The following is a 7,763-nucleotide window of genomic DNA, read 5'->3' as shown; positions in this document are numbered from 1 at the left end:
TGGTGGTTAGTTTAGACCATCGTCAGAATGTGAATCGTCGGCCATATAGATTAAGGTGTCAAGTATTGTCCTAGTTAGCCATTGTGAGTGCGTGCACAGTGTCTGTACGTGGACCATTGGCTACCTCAAAAGATTGCAAGTATTTTTTTCTATACCCGGAATGTGTTATTACGGGCGGGGGGTAATAGAAGTCGTGTCGGTGGAGAGAGACATAGGATGGTATGGTGTGGCGGTCATCCAGGCTTTGTATGTATGTCCATTCGGAAATAGGGTATACCAGGCCCGGTATTATAGAGGCACATGGTCCAGTGGGATTGTCCACTGTGTGTAACGTAAGATGATAGTGGAATTTACAGTGTGTGTGAACCACGAAGGTCACGAGAGTAAAGGGTGGTGTTGTAGCTTGTCAATTCCTACGTGCTTGTCGTAATACGATTCGTAACGAAGTGTACTCCGTCGGCTCCGAACGCTGGAAAACCCAGTTACGTCGGCCAGGAAACTGGCAATCAGCTGCTCTAAATTCGCCCGTGTTTACAGTACTACATGCGCCAAATTACACCTTTATCTATGGCACTTGTAGATTTGATTTGTATTTTTGAAAATTATGTAACTTTTAATCTTTTTTAGCATATTGTTTATTATATTATAACTTAGTACTTTGTTAACGCATGTAAGATATGCAACACTAAGCTGTCTGTGGCTCTTTCCTGCTGTAACGCTGCAAATTTCCCCTCTGTGGGACTAATAAAGGTATTCTGATTCGGATTCTGATTCCATGGTAGTACTTGAGGTTTGATTTAGCATTATTATGACAATGTGGTTTATTGATGTACTGCCAATGTGACATGCAAACTTCTCAACCAGGATCAATATAATGGAATGATGTAGTAAATACTGTTATATAGTAACTTTTCATCACAGAATCAACAAACTTGTTAAATTAAACAAAAACATTAGTTGCCAGTTCTGCTTGGAAATCTTTTATCCTCTACTTGCAACGTTATATAGGTACATATTTAGCCTCTATTTTTCAGAAATGTACAGTTTATACCATTTCAATGACCTACAGAGGGCACAGAGCAGGTCACTACTCACTGATTGATTTCCTGTTTATTAAACATCTCCCTCCCTTCCTCCACTGTTCTGTCATAACAGTGGAACAAAGACCACGGTTGCATGTCCCCAGGCTGTCTGAGACATCATGATCGGAAATCTGCAGATGTCTTTCATATTAAGCCAAAAAATACTGGCGCTCTCTGTGTGTGTGTGTGTGTGTGTGTGTGTGTGTGTGTGTGTGTGTGTGTGTGTGTGTGTGTGTGTGTGTGTGTGTGTGTGTGTGTGTGTGTGTGTGTGTGTTTATGCTGACCTGGACAAAATTCTATCTGAAGTCCCCAAGGAGGACAAGTTAATCCTGCTTGGAGATTTCAATGCTGGACACAATGACAATATCATCACAGGAGGACAAGTAAATCCTGCTTGAGAAATCTTAGACCAGAGTAGTAACGACCCACACAATGGAAAAAAGCACAGACATGGGAGAGAAAAAGGTTAACACAAATCCAAAAATAGGCAATTGCTACCAGCTCAGCCACACTAGGTCATTGCAAACCCACACTTTTCCGTCAACACGTTTCAATACACATGAGATAACATTAGGACTCCAACAGACAACATTCATTATGGGATTTAACCACACACCAAAAAAACACATCCAAAGACAAAAAAACAGATGGATGCTTTAACACCAGAAATAATGACCAGTGCCAGACGATGCTGGACGACCAAGCCTCATTCCGCTGCCAATCGCATGGTCATCCGCTTAATGTGGAAACAGAAGGATGCAGAAAAGACAGAGCCGGCCAAAGCTTAACATCGACCTGTTGGGCTGACACCAACTACCAACTACAGCTGCACGATGCTGCTTTTGCGCAGCCTTGCCCAAACAGTATCCGGAGGATACGAAAAACACTGGAGCATCAGGTTCTAACTGGCCCATGCATGCACTCCTGCAAAACATTCCTTGGCCAAACAAAAAAGCGGAGATCAAGACTGGTATGATTGAGAAATGACATCAGAGATTCAGCAAATCAGTTGACATCAAGTGGCAAACTTTTCATCACCTGGCAAAAGAACATCCACTGCAAGGTGAAAGAGCAGCCACATGCCAAGCGAAGGCAGCCGTAAACGCAAGTTAGGAAACTGAAGAACCAGTGTCGACAAAGAAGGCTCTGGAGATCCGGCAGTTTGCCGACTCTGGGTATACAAAGGATTCTTTGATCCACAAGAGCGTATATGGCCCAGTATCGCTCGCCTAACCCCCCTTCGCTCTAAAGAAGGGGCTTTGCTTCTGAAGGACAAGGATGCAATAGCAAACAGGTGGAAAAGAGCACTATAAGGACCTCTTAAACAAGGGGACAGTACCATATCCTGAGATGGAGCTCTTGACCAACTCCCTCAGACAGCCCATAAGCTGAAAGCATGGAGAACCACCCAGCCTGGGTGAGGGTGCTGGATGCCATTTAAGAATATGAAAAACAACAAGGCTGCCCGCCCCCCCGCTGGCGGACGGCATCCAGCAGAAGTCCTAAAGAAAGGCGGGACCCGATCTTCTTAAGCACATCCATGCCCTGCTCTCAAATCTGGGGAAGAAGAGGAAATCCCCTGCTCAGTTTAGGGATGCCTTAATTGTCTGCCATATTTAAGAAAAAGAGACAGGGCGACTGTGGAAATTACCTGTGGCATTTCTCTCCTTGTCACCATACGGGAACAAGTCCTAGCTCGGGTGTTCTGGCCAACAGACTCACCCCCCTGTCAGAAAGCATCTTCCTAGTCTCAGAGTGGATCTCGCCAAAACAGAGCACTACAGGACATGATTTTTCACCCCTAGCTCGCCAACTGCAAGAAAAATGCAGGGAACATAATCACCATTTATACCATGGCTTCATAGTACCTCACCAAAGCCTTCGACTCAGTGAGCCGTCAGGCCCTCTGGCTGGTAGTGGCAAAGATTGGGCTGCCCAAAAAATACGTCCGGGTACTGTTCCGATTAACCCAGCTTCCCCAAAATGTTTTCTTTTTGGTGTGCTATATACCGGGAATCCGGAGTCATGGATGATCCTGCGGTCCCTGTGTCATGGATCGCGAGTCCTGGATCTTGAGTCGTGGCTGTGGTCCTGGATCATAAGTCCTGGATGCGATAACCTCCGTGGATTCATCTTCCTATTTACACACATGCATTTCCAAACATTTGGACTACCTATGTTGTAAAAAGTATTATCTTTTCATTTACACAACGGCATCTATTGCACGTCCTGTCCGTCCTGGGAGAGGGATCCCTCCTCTGATGCTTCCCTGAGGTTTCTCTAATTTTTCCCTTTAAACTGTGGGGTTCTCACGGAAGTTTTCCTTGTACGATGTAGGGTCTAAGGACCGAGGGTGTCGTATTGTTCATAACTGATATTCTGTACCAAACTGTGAAGTCCACTGAGACAAATGTACATTTGTGAATATTGGGCATATATATATAACATTGATTGATTGATTGATTGATTGATTTGATTGATTGATTGAGGCTGGCTTGCATGACAATATGTCAGCCACGGTACTCAGTGCAGTGAGACGAAACTGAAACCCTTCCGGGTCGACACAGGAGGTCAAAACAGGAGTGTGTCATCGCTCCAAACTATTCTCCATCCTTTGTTGCTGCTATCCTACATCTCACCAAGCAAGCATCTGCCCCAGGGAGACAACATCATGTACGGAACTCACGGCCAATCTCTCAACATCCACCGTTTCAGGGCTAAAGGTCAAACCACCAACCATATCGATCATGGAGCTGCAGTAATGCGACAACAACGCCCTTGTGCCCTCTCGGAAGAGGGACCTACAGGGTATCCTATCAGCTTGGTCTAGCCATCAACGATAAAAAAGACCCAAATCCTCCACCCAACAACCACGAAACAGCAGTACGCCTGTCTACCCCCGAAAACATCTTCCATTGGACAACATCAGACTGGAAAATGTGGATACTTACCATACCTGGCAGCCTCCTATCATCAAACAGCTGTTATTGATGGTGAAATACACCATGCCTCAGCTGTGCCGTGGGGCTTTCTCAAGGCTAAAGGAAGAGAGTCTTTGAGAACCGTGACCTCCAAGCAAAGACCAACAGCTTGGTCGATAAAAGCTGTTGTGCTCCCCACTCTTCCTGTATGGATCAGAAGCCTGGACCCATCATACAGCAGGCACTTAAAGCAACTTGAGGCATACCATCAGAGATCCTCCGAAAAACTCTCAGGATAGCCTGGGAGGATCGGCGGCACTATACACCAGCGTCCTGGAGGAAGGCGACATTCCCTCCATCACTGCACCATTGCCCAAAACCAGTCAGATGGACTGCCCATGTTATCCGCATGCCTGACTCTCGCCTCCCAAAAGAAGTCCCTTATCCCACCTTGTTAAAAGGGAAACGGGCCCTGGAGGCCAAAAGAAGAGGTACAAAAGATAAAGGTACAAAGATAACATAAAAATACACCTAAAGAAGTGCCACATAGACCTAAAAGCTTGGGAAGACATGGCAACAGACAGGGTGACCTGGAGAAACCTTGTCCGTGAGGGTGCTGCACTATATAATGATGACCAAGAAAAGCGCATACTCAGGAAGGAGAGATCAACCACCAAACAGGTCCAACCCAAACCCTCCACCACTACATTCCCCTGTCCACACTGCACAAGAATAATCGGGTCCATAATCGGCCTCTATGCCCACCTGAAGACCCACAAGGACCAAGAAGGAGGACAGTCATACTCGACTACGAGTGACCGCTGATGATGATGATGATGGTTTGTGTGTGTGTGTGTGTGTGTGTGTGTGTGTGTGTGTGTGTGTGTGTGTGTGTGTGACTCTCTTCCAGTAAACACCCAGTTTCCACACTGGGGTCATCACTTCCTCATTAACGCCTAAACAACTGTTTGCTTTACTGTTTGACAGTGCTCCTTAAGACATGGCAAACTGGAGGAGTGGACATGTGTTTGTCATTATTAAGTGGTTTCTTTTGTTGTTCATATGAGATATAAAATACAACAGAAAAGAAAAAGGCATTCACAAAAATAATGATATCGAAGAACAGCGCACATCAATTATAACACTCTTAAATAGAAATGGGCACTCTCCAGAACAAAAGATGACAAGTTCAAAAGGGATTGAAAGAATTGTATTGTGTGCTTAGTGCATTATACAAAGCACCTGTTGCTTTATGTACATTTCTGTTACATAATAACCAATAAGTTTGAGTTGGTAGAGACTAAAAACATAGCTAAAAGGAGAGTGAATATTGGATTCGTATTCACCAGGCGAAGAGAAACACAATGAATGAAACATTATGTGAAACTGTATCTGTTGTGTGAATAACTGTTTGCTAATAAGTTCTGAAATATAAACTTGAAAGGTGACGATACGTGGAAGTCAAAAACGGGAGTTAATACATAATGCATATTCATTATATAGATACTCTAATAGTCTGATTTGTTCAATAATTTATCAAAAGCATTTAATGTTGCAGCAAAGACTGGCCATGAGGCTCAAGGCCTTGCCAGGGATTGTCAAAAATAGCAACTATATGGCCATAATCTATAGAGCAATCCAGTGTCAACACAGAACCATCGTCTGGCCTTGACAGCCTTGATGATGATGATGATGCCCTTTTTTGCCATTACTTATTACTTCTATTATTATCTTAATTTCTGTTTGCATCACGTTTAATTCTTATTGTTTATCACCTCCGGCAATGGTCACGTGGGTGTGGTTTATTGGTATTTAGGTTTGGAGGATATGATGTAGGAAGAGGGTGAATGTCGCTCTGATACTTTCTGTTGACCGTCAGGTCGGGAGTTGTATATTGTTTGTTTTCGTTTTATTAAACACTGGACTATAAATGACTTCAAACTCTTATATGGAACGCGTCACAGCAAAGACCATATATTAGCCTCTCAGCGGCATAACTCATAGGGAGTTTGTGTCGCAACAACGATTGCACTTTTAAACACATTCAAATCTTTCTGCTTTACATTTTCACAGCCCTGGGAGAACACATAATCCCTTTATTTTGTATAGTTTTTAACAGTTATGATGACCCAACAACTTTAAATCTTCTGTTAGACAAATAGAGGATATGATAAGTGATGGTGATGATTAAGTAATGATTCAGGAACACAAATCTATTAGACCAGGCGTGTCAAACTCAACGCCCGCCGCGACTTCATTTTATCTGGCCCGCAAGAGCTTGCAAAGAATATAATTATACAGTTACATGCCGCTTTACAGAAGCACGTTGCCCATACACTACATGTCCCACAATGCATCACATTTTGTGACATGTGCAATTAAGAGACTTGCAATTATTTGCAATTATGTAATATAATACATTATATATATATATATAATATATGTATAGTCTTAAAGTTACAACCGGCCCTTTGAGTGCAACCATAATGTTAATGTGGCCCGCGATGAAATTTAGTTTGACACCCCTGCACCTTACTGCTAACCTCCATAATATGAGTCAGTGGCTTATCAATGTATTGTTAATGTTTTATATTGTTCTTTTTTTCCTTATTATTTATTCTGTATGAATGTATAACAAAAACAAAAATGTCTGTTTTCCATTTAGCTGTTTTAGTTAGTAGATAATGATTTTATTCGATAGTTTACGAAATATTATTTTTTAAGAATAACTGGCACACATTTCAAAAACAGAACTAAAGACCAATAAACAATGTGTTTGTTCATCCAACTATAGAGGAAGGTTTTTTATCGATGTTTGAATGAAAGTGAGGCCAGTCAATGATCTACATGTTTTTACACAAGTATGATTGACAGTCATCAATGTTTATTTCTGTTTATTTGCTACATTAGTTTCATTCGGTGCTTAACATTGAATAAAACATGTAGTGTATTCTGAACCCTCAACAATACACCTGCAGTGTTTCAGGACAAGAATCGTGCATATGACTTATAAATATCAAAGTGCAAATACCCCATGAAGTAGGCTATTAATAGTTAATCATGTGCGTGAATGATTTTCAAAATGTACACTTGCTCAGGAACAGCAGCAGCGCATTTTTGTTGGAAAAGACTTGTTTCCCCTAACACTGTTTACTGTAGTGTAATATATTTAATATGTGACTACTAGCCCAATTTAAGTATTGATTTTTATGGTTGCAAAATAAATAACCATCCAGGAAGTCCAAAGAAAAACCTGAGGCCAGTACACCACATTGCAGGCAATCTGTTAATAATGTTTGTGCAATATCCTGCTGACAGGCGAACAAACAAACTAGGGGCACAGGAACAGCTTTCTTGTTGTCAGTAATATCCATAATAACGAGAGCAGCCTGGCTATCAGTGCAGTGGAAACTAGGCTATGGAGAGCGTCTCCTCACTGTGAGCCAATAACAGCATCCGCTAACAGAGTGGTTATTTCCCCCGGAGCGGTAAGATCTGAGCCATGGAAGAGAACACACGAGACACACATTCACCGTAATGATCATCAACTCAGCTTGGGTGTTATTATCTGCTCGTTTATTCATCCTTCAGAAAACACACACACATACACAGCCGCAGAAATCAGAGTATCAGTCGTCCAGGCATCCATCGAGTCTGTCAGTGGTATATTGGCAACATTGTTTAGAGGCACTGAAAGTGTGCTGAGGTTTTCACAGGAGTACAGGAACATATGGTGTCCTGCAGTGGGCGCTTTGAAGGA

The sequence above is a fragment of the Notothenia coriiceps genome, unplaced genomic scaffold (genome assembly GCF_000735185.1).
Source record: "Notothenia coriiceps isolate Sejong01 unplaced genomic scaffold, NC01 NC01_scaffold00031755, whole genome shotgun sequence".
In the NCBI taxonomy this organism is placed as follows: Eukaryota; Metazoa; Chordata; class Actinopteri; order Perciformes; family Nototheniidae; genus Notothenia; species Notothenia coriiceps.
Note: the sequence above shows the minus strand (reverse complement) of the source record.